Source organism: Pseudochaenichthys georgianus, chromosome 6 (genome assembly GCF_902827115.2).
Source record: "Pseudochaenichthys georgianus chromosome 6, fPseGeo1.2, whole genome shotgun sequence".
NCBI classification, from domain to species: Eukaryota; Metazoa; Chordata; class Actinopteri; order Perciformes; family Channichthyidae; genus Pseudochaenichthys; species Pseudochaenichthys georgianus.
Genome location: NC_047508.1, coordinates 6,770,187 through 6,784,364, shown reverse-complemented (window position 1 = coordinate 6,784,364; position 14,178 = coordinate 6,770,187). Strand labels below are relative to the sequence as shown.

The 14,178-nt window shown below is 45.7% G+C and overlaps 1 pseudogene; it reads left to right on the top strand.

Moving 5' to 3' along the window:
* The window catches only part of LOC117447965 (piggyBac transposable element-derived protein 4-like), a 30,029-nt pseudogene extending 27,128 nt beyond the window's left edge, over window positions 1-2,901 (top strand).
* Window positions 2,902-14,178: the final 11,277 nt, after the last annotated feature.

Here is a 14,178-nt window from a genome sequence, read left to right as displayed (position 1 = left end):
GTATACAGGAGAGTGCATTTACGTAGTCACGTTGTGCCTCTCGGCGTATACTTTGACTTTCTGTCTCTTTGGAGAGTGCTAGTACATTGGATACGTTGGGCCTTTTCACTGTTGCCCCTCTTCACTAGTATCCCATGTCCCCTCTTCATAATTTGGGTCTTCATAATTTCTACCCTATTCTAAGGGGAAGCATGATGGTGCCTTTTCATTTCAATTTCTGTCTTTGTGTTTCTTCACCTCTTACTCGAGAGTGCATTTACGTAATCACGTTGTGCCTCTCTTCCTCTGTTTCTGGCTGTTCTTTTCATACCCTTGTTTCTCTGAGAAGAGAAGAAATACTATTCTAAAAAGGAGTTGACACATGGTGTCTCTTCACTTGTACACTTGAGGGGTAAGAGTTCACATGGTGAGGGATTCCATGAGCGGTATGCGCCGGCCTGTGCCTTTACCTTGGACTTCTGATAGAACTGCTCGGGTCTTGATAGATTGAGTGGGGAAGTTCATGAGATCTTTCTAGAGGGTTATCAAGAATACATTTTATCCAATGACCTTTTCCCTCTCTGTCTGTGTCTGTGTATACTCGTGTTCCGATTAACCCAGCCAAATCTTTTTTTCTTGTTTTGTATCTATATCTACGCCGGGATCCGGAGTCGAGGCTGATCCTCTTGCTGTAGTCCTGTGTCTTGGATCCTCTATCCCGAGTTCTGGATTAAGTCGTGGACGTTCGGGTCGTGGCTGAACCTGTCTCTGCGGTCCTGCCTTGGGTCTCGCCATGATGCTTCCCTGATGGCTTCCACAGGATTGTAGCTGACATCCTCGTGCATTTCCTAATATTCGGTCTATATGCTGTCAAATGTATTATCTCTTTGATTTACACACGGCATCTATTGCACGTCTGTCCGTCCTGGGAGAGGGATGCCTCCTCTGTTGCTCTCCCTGAGGTTTCTCCCATTTTCTCCCCTTAAACTGTGGGTTTTTCTCTGGAAGTTTTTCCTTGTACGATGTGAGGGTCTAAGGATAGAGGGTGTCGTTTTTCTCATACTGATATTCTGAACAATCTGTGCTGTTGTATTTGCTGTAAAGGTGTCTAATTTTATTATATGTACAGCACTTTGGCTCGACCAAAAATCGTTTATAAATGTGCTATATAAATAAAACTTGATTTGATGGCTCAAATAAAAATTCAAGCGGTACAAACTTTACACGTAACAATCAGTATTGCCAAGAACTACAGTATATCAAAGATAAATTCTGTACCCTCTTTCTTGACTAACTGTATATTGATTAAAATTATGTAGCGACTACAACAACACAATGGTTCTTCTAAAGAGAGTTGATAACTACGACAGATTACTCCTACTGGTGTCCATGCCTCTTTAAGCAGCAAAGCGTGTTGCTGCTGCATTTATTAATGACCCAACTAGTGTTGTGCCATAAAGATACAATGCTTTCTGTCTGGCAGCATTAAATATTCATGTCTTTATTTGTGATAAATAATGTGTAAGCTACCTGCTCCGGTCTGTACGGCACTTTGGTCAACGTGTGTTGTTTTTAAATGCACAATATAAATAAATGTGACTTGACTTAACAGAGGTACAGAATATATTTTAATATAAAATATTCCAACAAGCAAATAGAAGTTGAGACAACAAGTTCCCCCCATCACCAAACACAGTATTCTTCTGACGATTAGTAAAAAAAAAACTTTGTGTGAATGATATAGTGAAAACTCTAAAAACATATTCGCTGTTAACACATGCTAAAATAGGGCTGGGTTAACAAACTGTGCAGAGCTTTCTTCAGGGCTTAACTCTCAGCACACCATTTGCCTTTTGTAGATACAAGGTGATTGCAAACACATAAGCAACTCAATGAACACAAAAATGGCCAATGCAAAAAATACAATCACGCTGAACTGTCAGGGCCAGAATTAGCTTTTTCCGTTCTGGAGTTATCGAGGTGGAACATGAAGCACTCCTTCAATAGGACCAACTCCCTACATAGGTATCAACGTAATCACATGGATAATTGGTTTCTGGTGATAATACACAAGTGAAAACATGAGATTAGTCATTTATTTTCAAAAAAATTCTCTTAATCCAACACACTGGACCTTTAAGTGGAGTCCAAGACAAGTCCAAGTCCAAGCATTTTTAAGGTCAAGGCAATACCCAATCCAATCATGTGCATGGTCATTTTTAAGCCAATACCAAACAACATAATTGATCTCATTTTAACTAATGTTCCCCATAAATATTCATCTGTGGGAGTATTTGCAAATGATCTGAGCGATCACTGTGTTGTAGCCACAATTAGGGACACTAAGGTCCAAAAGGTTAATGTAAGGATTTGCAGTACTCCATTCCTTCTGCTTCCCTTTGTGTTTGTTGTCTGTCTGTCTGTCTGTCTGTCTGTGTCTCCCGGGCTGGGTGTGGCTGACCTACTTCTGGTTCCTGCCAATTCATCTCCACAGCTGCTTCTCATTCATCCTGATCATCTACTCATCCACACCTGCTTATTAACCCGGTCTCCTCATCCAGTCTTCACCAGTTCGTCGTCAAGATTACACTGGTAAACGTATTGCTTTCTAGCTTAGCCTGACACAACTCTGGAATCAGTTTTTGTCTTACCTGTTTGTCTCTCTATCCAGAACCCATCATCACCTCCTCCGCTAGCCACGTCCAGCCACTTCCTCGTCGGATTCATCCGCTCTCCACGCTACCAGCTCCAGCCTGCTCGCTCCCCTCAGCTCTGAAACCCCTGCTCGCCACACTCCAGTCTGGTAGGACAAACTCTAACTCCAACTCCAACCTACTCGCTCTCGGGAGCGTACAGACTCAGGCTCAAGCCACCTCTCATCTGCCTGGCGATATCCCCAGCTCACTCCGGAGCCTCGGCTGAGGATCTCCATTCCCTAGTTTTTGTATCCCCTTTCCTGGACTATATTACACAGTTAATATCCCCTGTCACGATTAGAAAATAAACCTTTTGCTACAAACTCCTGTTTTTCTGTCCGTGTTTGTATTGTGGGTTCAGTCCTGAAAAGCGATCACGGAGCTTAACAGAACGAACTGGTCATAAAATGAACCCCACAAACCCGGACCGGACTCCTCCACTGTCCAGCACGCCCTGTCTCATCAAGGCAATCTGTTGGGTCAACATGAACAGTTAATCCGTGCATTGGTGGAAAGTAACCAATCCATGGCTCTGCACATCTCTAACCTGGCTGCTCAGATCTCCAACCTGACGACAGCAGCTATAACTCCTGCCACCTCTAATCCCCCTCCAGTAACTACTCCATGCCGGGATTTCCCCATCACCGACCCTGAACCGTTTCATGGTGAAGTGGAGAAATGCAGGGGATTTATCTTTCAGTGCAGCAAGGTGTTTCGCCAGCGCCCCCAGTCTTTTTCTTCTGATGTTACCAAGATAAACTATGTATTGAGTTTGCTTCGTGGTAAAGCCTTAACCTGGGCTGAGGCACTAAGTTCATCAGTGGATTATGACAGCCTTTCTTTTGGAGTTTTTTCTGAACAACTGTCTGTAGTTTTTGATCACACTGACTATTCTGGCTCGGCTGACAATCGTCTGCTAAAGATACAGCAGGGGAATCGGACCGTGGCAGATTACTCCATTGAGTTTCGTACACTGGCGGCAGAAGCCCGATGGGACGAGGCGGCTCTAAGGGCAGTGTTCGTTAAAGGATTAAAGGAGCAACTGAAGGACGAGCTGGCTGCTCGAGATGTGCCAGCAGACCTTCAATCCCTCATTGATTTGGTTTCTCGTCTCGACAGCCGGCTAAGGGAACGTCGTGCGGAGCGAGGACAGCGTCCACCAAGTACCTTTTTCAGTAAGCCGAGCTATCCTCCCAGAAGTGCTCCATTTGATTCCACACCATCTGTGTTTTCCTCGCCATCTCACATGCCCACCTTGGATAAGGAGGAAGCGATGCAGGTGGGAGGTGCAGGATTATCACCTGAGGAACGCCTTCGCCGCATGAGGGCAGGAGGGTGCCTGTATTGTGGCAAACTGGGGCATCTCCTGGCCGGTTGCCCTGTCCGCCCAAACGCAGGTGACTGCTTATGCCTTAAATGGCCAACGCATCTCTAGGGTGACCCAGCAGACCTTACCTGTAACTCTGTTTATTTCGGGGAATCACAGAGAACAGATCCAACTCAAGGTCATTTCCGCTCCATCTACCCCGTTGGTTCTTGGTTACCCTTGGCTTCGCGCTCACAACCCTTATATTGATTGGGCTGGAGGAAGGATAATTGCTTGGAATCAGAAGTGTCACCTTAACTGTTTGCAATCAGCTGTACCTCCATTTCCTGCTAAGCCAGTGTCTGCTCCTTGTGACTCTTCTGATGTGGATTTATCTGGCGTACCTGAAGTTTACCACAAGCTGGGGGAAGTTTTCTGCAAGGATAAGGCTCTTTCTCTCCCTCCTCACCGTCCATATGACTGCCCCGTCAATTTGCTTCCTGGAGCGCAGTTACCAACAAGCAAGCTCTATAATCTGTCCCGGCCTGAGAGAGAGGCCATGGAGAAATATATCGGTGATTCTCTGGCTTCTGAAATAATCCGTCCTTCTTCCTCCCCTCTGGGTGCGGGGTTTTTCTTCGTGGAAAAGAAGGATAAATCACTACGTTCCTGTATTGACTTCCGTGGATTGAATAACATCACTGTGAAAAACAAGTACCCACTTCCCCTGATTAACTCTGCTTTTGAGCCTCTCCAAGGTGCCACCATCTTCTCAAAGCTGGATCTCAGAAACGCTTACCACTTGGTTCGGATCCGCCAAGGTGATGAATGGAAGACCGCCTTTAACACTCCCCTTGGCCACTTTGAGTACCTTGTCATGCCCTTCGGACTCTCTAATGCCCCAGCAGTTTTTCAGTCCCTGGTGAATGATGTTTTGCGGGATTTCCTCAACCGGTTTGTTTTTGTTTACATCGACGATATCTTGATATTTTCCAAGAGCCTGGAGGAACACCAGAATTACGTCAGCCAGGTTCTACAGAGACTGCTAGAGAACAAGCTGTACGTCAAGGCTGAGAAGTGTGAGTTCAACCAGGAACGTGTCAGCTTCCTTGGATTTATCATCAGACAAGGCAGGCTGGAGGCAGATCCTGGAAAGATTCTTGCTGTCTCCGAGTGGCCAGTCCCCACGACGCGGAAGGAATTGCAGAGGTTCCTTGGTTTCGCCAATTTGTATCGCCGGTTCATTAAAGACTTCAGCAGGATCGCAGCTCCACTCTCCAGTCTCACTTCTATCAAGGTCAGGTTCTCCTGGACCTCGGAGGCTAACGAGGCCTTTCTCAGACTCAAGTCTCTGTTCACTTCTGCCCCCATCCTCATCCAGCCGGACTCCAGCAAACAATTTGTTGTTGAGGTTGACGCATCAGACATCGGAGTCGGCGCTGTCCTGTCTCAGACAGCAGGGCCAAACAACAGGCTTCACCCGTGTGCGTTTTTCTCTCGCCATCTCTCCCCTGCGGAGAGAAACTATGATGTGGGCAACAAGGAACTGCTGGCAGTGAAGATGGCTTTGGAGGAGTGGAGACACTGGCTTGAGGGCAGCGAGCAGCCATTTCTGGTTTGGACGGACCATAACAATTTGGAATACATCCAGTCAGCCAAGCGGCTGAACTCCCGACAAGCTAGGTGGGCTCTCTTCTTCGGCCGCTTCAAGTTCTCCCTCACCTATCGCCCTGGTTCCAAGAATACCAAGCCCGATGATCTGTCCAGATCGTTCTCGTCTGTGAGTCCAGTAACCTCTGTTGACTCAATACTCCCCCTGAGTTGTGTAGTGGGAGCCATCACCTGGGAGATTAGTAATTCCAATCAAGAGGCCCTTTTGGAACAACCCGACCCAGGAAGCGGGCCGCCTAACCGTCAGTTTGTTCCCGACTCTGTTCGTTCCCAAGTCCTGCAGTGGGTCCACAGTTCCCGTTTCTCGAATCACCCCGGTGCCAATCGAACACTTTCTCTCCTCCGAAGACACTTCTGGTGGCCTACAGTCGACAGAGACACAAGGGAGTTTGTGTCAGCTTGCACAACCTGTGCTAGGAACAAGGCCTCCCATCAGAAACCCGCTGGGCTGCTCCAACCCCTTCCAATCCCTAGTCGACCCTGGTCACATATAGCCCTGGACTTTGTCACCGGTCTGCCTCCCTCTCAAGGGAACACAACCATTCTAACAGTCGTTGATCGTTTCTCCAAGTGTGCACACTTTGTTGCTCTACCCAAGCTCCCTTCAGCCCTGGAGACCTCCAAACATCTAACACAGCATGTTTTCCGTCTACACGGTATCCCAGCTGACATTGTCTCCGACCGGGGTCCACAATTCACATCGCAGGTTTGGAAAGCTTTTGTCAGTCTCTTGGAGCTTCAGTTAGTCTAACATCTGGCTTTCATCCCCAGTCCAACGGCCAAACTGAGAGGACAAATCAGGACCTGGAGTCTGCTCTCCGCTGTGTGGCTAACAGTAATCAGAGGACCTGGAGCTCCCATCTACCGTGGGTGGAGTACTCACATAATTCCCTCACCTCATCTGCCACGGGACTCTCACCCTTTGAAGCCTCTCTGGGATACCAGCCACCCCTGTTCCCCGAAGAGGAGAGTGAGTTGGCTGTTCCTTCTGTCCAGCAACATGTCCAACGTTGCCGTAAGATCTGGAGGGACACCCGCTTGGCTCTCCTCCAAGCATCCGCCAGGAGTCAACAGTCGGCCAACCGCCGTCGACATGTTGCTCCCCCTTACGCCCTTGGACAATCGGTATGGTTGTCCTCCAAGAACATCCCCCTCCTCACCGAGTCCAAGAAACTGTCGCCTCGGTTTATTGGTCTCTTCCCCATTGTGCGACTCATCAATCCCTCTGCTGTCCGTTTAAGGCTCCCCAGAAATATGAGAATCCATCCCACTTTCCATGTCTCTCAAATCAAGCCAGCTCTCACCAGCGACCTGTGCCCTCCGGCCGTTCCCCCTCCTCCCCCCCGTGTCATCGATAACCATCCAGCCTACTCCGTGCGGCGTCTCCTGGATGTTAGACGCCGGGGTAGGGGTCTACAATACTTGGTGGACTGGGAGGGCTACAACTTGGAGGAACGTTGTTGGGTTCCTCGTTCTCGAATCATGGACCCAGTCATGGTCAGGGAATTCCACAGGGCCCATCCTGACAGGCCTGGTGGTCGCCAGGAGGCTCCCGTTGAGGGGAGGGTACTGTAAGGATTTGCAGTACTCCATTCCTTCTGCTTCCCTTTGTGTTTGTTGTCTGTCTGTCTGTGTCTCCCGGGCTGGGCGTGGCTGACCTACTTCTGGTTCCTGCCAATTCATCTCCGCAGCTGCTTCTCATTCATCCTGATCATCTACTCATCCACACCTGCTTATTAACCCGGTCTCCTCATCCAGTCTTCACCAGTTCGTCGTCAAGATTACACTGGTAAACGTATTGCTTTCTAGCTTAGCCTGACACAACTCTGGAATCAGTTTTTGTCTTACCTGTTTGTCTCTCTATCCAGAACCCATCATCACCTCCTCCGCAAGCCACGTCCAGCCACTTCCTCGTCGGATTCATCCGCTCTCCACGCTACCAGCTCCAGCCTGCTCGCTCCCCTCGGCTCTGAAACCCCTGCTCGCCACACTCCAGTCTGGTAGGACAAACTCTAACTCCAACTCCAACCTACTCGCTCTCGGGAGCGTACAGACTCAGGCTCAAGCCACCTCTCATCTGCCTGGCGATATCCCCAGCTCACTCCGGAGCCTCGGCTGAGGATCTCCATTCCCTAGTTTTTGTATCCCCTTTCCTGGACTATATTACACAGTTAATATCCCCTGTCACGATTAGAAAATAAACCTTTTGCTACAAACTCCTGTTTTTCTGTCCGTGTTTGTATTGTGGGTTCAGTCCTGAAAAGCGATCACGGAGCTTAACAGTTAAACCTCGCATGAGAGAGACATACAACATTTTGTGGAGCAGGGTTTTGTGCATGATCTGTTTGATTTTGATTGGGGTAAAATCGATCTGTGTGCTGATGTGGAAACCGCATGGTCTTATTTTTATCTTGGTTTTATGGAGATCATTGATAGACATGCACCCCTGCGTACATTTAGAGTAAAGGGACGAGACAATCCTTGGTTCTCTGCTGAGCTGTCCAGTCTCCTTCATGAGAGAAACAAGGCCTGGGCAAAGGCTAGGAAATCAGGCTCAGAGTGGCTGCGTTTTAGGCAGCTAAGGAATAGTTTCATTTCAAATGTCAAAAGTGCAAAGTCGAAGTACTATTTGTCAGTTACCACAGAAAACCTAAATAATGCTAGGAAATTTTGGAAAGCAATAAAATCGATATCCACCAGTGAGATCCGTAATGAGCTACCTCCGTGCCTTACCACAGCATCTGGCTCTATATCGGACAGGGCTACTATGCTAAATTGCTTTAATGAGCATTTTGTGTCCTGCGGTTCTATGTTTGATTCTGTGACTAACTCTGCTTCTGTGAACACCCCAATCTGTGACTCTGAACAACGTGGTCTGGAAAACCCTTTCAGTTTTACAAATTGTACTGTCAATGTTGTTCATGAAGCCTTATCTAAGCTAGATCCTAGGAAACCGGCTGGCCCGGACAACTTAGAACCTTTCTTTTTAAAGATAGCTGCAGATTGTATTGCTCCACCTCTTACTTCTCTTTTTAACCTCTCCCTCAGCACAAATGCAATTCCAAAAGTATGGAAGTCTGCTTATGTCTTACCTTTACTGAAAGGAGGGGAGGCAACTATTTTAAATAACTATTGGCCAATCTCTAAATTGTCAGTTCTGGCTAAGGTGCTCGAACGACTTGTGAGTGAACAGGTAAAGGAGTTTTTATGTACAAATGACATCCTGTCAAAACATCAGTCAGGATTCAGAAAGAAACACAGCACCATCACTGCCACGATGAAAGTGGTAAATGACATTACTAGTATTTTAGATAATAAGCAGAGTTGTGCAGCTCTGTTTATTGGCCTTTCCAAAGCGTTTGACACCGTCGATCATCGCATTTTAAAGCAGAGGCTACTCAGTATAGGCATATCCAGCCTTGCAGTGGGGTGGTTTGTAAACTACCTCTCTGAAAGGTCCCAATGTGTTCAGTTTGATGGACTGTCTTGTGAGTGGTTAAACATTTCTAATGGTGTACCACAAGGTTCTGTTTTAGGACCACTTTTATTCTCCATATATATTAACAGCGTAGGTGATAATGTGGATGAAGCTACTTTACATTTTTATGCAGATGATACTGTAATGTATTGTGCAGGTCCCTCCATTAAGGAGGCTGTTGTTAAATTACAGGCTGTTTTTAACACTATTCAGACTCAGCTCTCTGAATTAAAGCTTCTTTTAAATGGGGATAAAACCAAGGTAATGCTCTTTTCAAAAGCAAAAAAGACACCAGAGCGTGTTTTTGATATTGTAACTACGCAAGGAACAAAACTTGAAGTTGTTGCCTGTTACAAATACCTTGGTATCTGGCTTGATGATTGTCTTACTTTTAAACTTCAGGTCACTGATCTGCTTAAAAAGCTGAGGGTTAGGCTAGGTTTCTTCTACAGGAACACGTCCTGTTTCTCATTTGAAGCCAGGAAAAGGCTAGTCACTGTGACCTTTTTACCTGTGCTGGACTCTGGTGATTTGATATATATGAATGCACCTGCCCATTACCTGGAAAAGGTAGATGCTGCGTATCACAGTGCTCTGAGATTTGTTACTAACTGTAAAACACTTACTCATCACTGTACGCTGTATGCCAAGGCAGGTCTGCCTTCACTAACTGTACGGAGGCTCAGTCATTGGTACACGTTCATTTATAAAGCCATGTTGGGTAAACTACCTTTTTATATCTGCTCTCTGATCTCTCGACGAATTGAAAGTACGTATTGCCTGAGATCTCATGATGTTGTTTTATTAAATGTGCCAAGTGCTAGGACTGTCTTAGGGAAGAAAGCTTTTAGATGTGCAGCTCCACTAAATTGGAACAGTCTGCAAACATGTTTAAAACTGAGCACTTTGGTTCCCCTGCAACATTTTAAAACTCGGCTGGGTGACATGCTGTTTGATACTCATGGTACCTGTCACTGTAAATAGAGTTTTGTAAACTGTACCCTGTACATTATGTTGTATGTCATCCTTATTGTTGTTCTGTTGTTTTGATGTTACATGTGTAACTAATGTCCTGCAGGTCACCCTTGAAAAAGAGATCTTTTGATCTCAAGGGGCTTCACCTGGTTAAATAAAGGCTACAAACAAACAAACAGGTCCAAAGATTCTAACTCTGATGTTCCTGTTGTTCACAGTCAGTCAACTGTAAATGTTATATCGCAGAACAGTTCAACAATTTGCGGCCGGCCCATAGGGGCGCGAGGGGCGCCGCCCCACCTCTTCCCACATTCTAGATTGTCATAAAAAAATATAATTTCTTTTAAATACATTTCTTTTTTTTTAATGAACAAGGTACATAATATATAGTTGGTGTCAGTTAAATGTATAATCTACGATAAAATATCAATACATTGTTTTACGGTGTCTAAAGTTACTAATAAGTCACATGTTTCCTGCTTGGGGCGCAGAAATCTTTACCCATTGATTCTCGTTTTAAGTGGTGCATGCGCAGTCCGCACCTCTTCAATGCAACAGATAGGAGCAGCTCGGGGCACACCAAACTGTGCCCAAAGCAGCTGTTGACACCGCCAACAACTAGGGGGCAGTAGGAGCACCAGAGTGAGTGATTGACCTTTGAATGAGATAGTTAGACGTAGACGGAGTGTAAAGAAAACTAGATAGCGAATATGGAGAAGGAAAATTATGTTTAATCACTTAAAGAAACACCCTTTGAGAGGAGGACACTGGAGGGAAAGCTTTTTCAAGGAACTGGTTTAGCAAGAAGGCTAACTACCTGTAGCAACACCAGTGCTATATTTTGCTTCCCCTGCCTCCCTTCTCAAACGTCAGGATCAGACCAGTCTATGGACCAGACCCAGCATGGATCCAGACAGGTGTGAGTGACTTAAAGCACATATGATAAAAAGCATGAACAAACAGAATAGAATAGAATAGAATATATATTTATTGTCATCACACATCAGTGCAACGAAATTCAGTTGGCATCTCTCAATGCAATACATAACATAAATAAGAACACATCCATAAAAACAGTGATAAAGCAGAGATAGTAGCAATAATAATCAGGGTCATCATATGCACTTTACCAGAATGTTAAAATATATAAAGCTACAATGTTTAAATATAAATAGTTACTAAAAAATATCAGTTGATACTTAATAAATATACAAATGAATAACATGGTATTTTAGGCTGCAGTCTTTGATGGGAAGTAGTGTGTTTGTATGTGTGCATGTTATAGTGCGTTTTGTGGTTGGACAGGGATGGGAGTGATGGAGGCCACAGCTCTGGGAAAGAAGCTGTTCTTCAGTCTGTTGGTGCGTGCTTTTATTGACCTGAACCGTCTGCCGGATGGCAGCGGTTCGAACAGTGAGTGGCCGCGGGCAGCTCAGTCCCAACGATGCGCTGAGCAGCCTTCACCACCCGTTGCAGGTCCTTCCGCTCTGCGGCTGTGCAGCTGGTGTACAACACAGTTATGCAGCTGGACAGGGTGCTTTCAATGGTCGACCGATAGAAGTTTACCAGCAGTTTTTGTGGAAGCCTGGCCTGTCTTAGTTTCCTCAGGAAAAACAGTCTCTGCTGAGCCTTTTTCACCAGGTTTGAGGTGTTTGAGGTCCATGTTAATTTATTGGAGATGTTGACTCCAAGGAACCGTAGGTCTTCCACGCTCTCCACTGCTTCCTACTAGAGTCCACATGGATGATCAATCAATCAATCAATGTTTATTTATATAGCCCAATATCACAAATGTTACATTTGTCTCAGTGGTCTTCACAGTGTGTACAGAATATCAGTATGACAATACGACACCCTCTGTCCTTAGACCCTCACATCATACAAGGAAAAACTTCAGAAGAAAACCCAGTTTAAAGGGAAAAATGGGAGAAAGCTCAGGGAGAGCAACAGAGGAGGGATCCCTCTCCCAGGACGGACAGACGTGCAATAGATGCCGTGTGTAAATTGAAAAGATAATACATTTGCAACATAGGTAGTCCAAATGTTTGGAAATGCATGTGTGTATAATAGGAAGATGAATCCACGAGGATATCCATCCAGGACCGATGATCCAGGACCACAGCCACGACTCAAGATCCAGCGCTCGCGATCCAGGACACAGGACCACAGCAACAGGATCATCCATGACTCCGGATCCCGGTGTATATAGACACCAAAAAGACAGAAATTTGGGGAAGCTGGGTTAATCGGAACATGAGAGTACACAGGTACAGACAGAGAGAAGGAAGAAGTAAGATGTCCCCTGACAAACTAAGCCTATATCAGCAAAACTAGGGGCTGAATCTAATCGGCCCTAACTATAAGCTTTATCAAAAAGGAAGGTCTTAAGCGCGCTCTTAAAAACGGATAGGGTGTCTGCCGCCCGAACACAAACTGGAAGCTGATTCCACAAATGTGGAGCTTGATAAAAAAAGGCTCTGGCTCCCATTGTACTTTTAGAGACTCGAGGAACAACCAACAACCCTGCATTCTTGGAACGCAATGCCCTAGTAGGACAGTAGGGTATAATGAGTTCTTTAAGGTAAGATGGTGCCTGCCCATTAAGGGCTTTGTAGGCGAGAAGAAGAATTTTAAATTCTATCCTGTGTTCTATAGGGAGCCAGTGTAAGGCAGCCAGAACAGGAGTAATGTGGTCCCTTTTCCTAACTCTGGTTAGTACACGAGCCGCAGCATTTTGAATCAGCTGAAGCAACTTGACTGACTTCTTGGTACTCCCTGATAATAAAGAGTTACAATAATCCAGCCTTGAAGTAACAAATGCATGGACTAGTTTCTCTGCATCGTTTTGAGGCAAGATATGCCTGATTTTTGCAATGTTACGTAGATGGATGATGCTATGCGACTAGCCATGTTTAGGAAAGTAAACACAGCTGTCCAATGAGGGCTACAGGATAGGGGTCAGTAAGCATAATAAGGAGGTTGACAAAAACAGGCACTAAAATAATAGACTGTATCAAGTGCTCGGTGCCTTTGAGCTAGCCCTGCGTTGTAATATGACATATGTTTTGAGTTTGCTTACATTTTGGTATAGCCCCCCCTGGAGAAAATGCACCAGCCGCCACTGAGTCCAACCTGCTTTATATCATAGTTCACTTGTCTACAGTAGCGTGGCGTGGGAAAAAAATTAGGGGAAGCCAATAATACGTCCTTTCTTTTGGGTCGGGGGGGTGTGGTGGTCAATATAATAACGTAACCAGATGAGTGATTACAGCACCCGGTATCATTTTACACACATTTGTATCATACAGATGCAGGACTTACACACGCCTGTTATCTAACCGACAGGTCCGCACGCACTCTCCAGCCCAAACTCTAATACGCATTCATTCACAAACTAAATCAGGAGACCTTTAACGTTTTACGTCCGATTCGCTCCTTTTTTCCTCTCTGTACACAGCTCCAGTTTGGGCGTTGGCCTGTCATCAGATTGTATTTGTTGTTGCTGCTGTAGCGGAAGTTTAGTACAATAATTTTTGAGTAAATACTCCAAATCTTCACCCTCCATAATTGCACTTGCTTCAGTTGCTTGCTACTTTCTAACGGCGGTGAGAGTGGTGCAGTGACGCTATCTATCTTCTATCGATTCGATTTATGATTCGAAAATTATAAAAGTAGGGTAGACATGTGAATATTATCCGACTGAACACAACGTGCATTTATCTAACAGGTTCGTTTTCCACTGACCTTATTTCGAGCAATTTTCCAAAATCCTATGAAGAAATCCCATTGCTTTCTGTCGAGGGAACCCGAGCACAGCTTACTTCCGGGTTTTAGGACGCGTCACTGCAACACTAAGTTGATGCGATTTGATTGGATTGTGAGGCAAGGGAAGCCAGCCGCCTCTGGCTTCCCTTGGCATTGCCCTGACTAATCACAGGTTGGCAGGGGCATCACGTGAGCCTCATCTGATTGGTCAATCTCTCAATTTTTTTTCACCAAAGGAAGCCAATTTCGGCTAGCCTCCTCTCGCAGCAGAGAGTGCAATCTACTGTTTCACCATAACATCTAGAGGG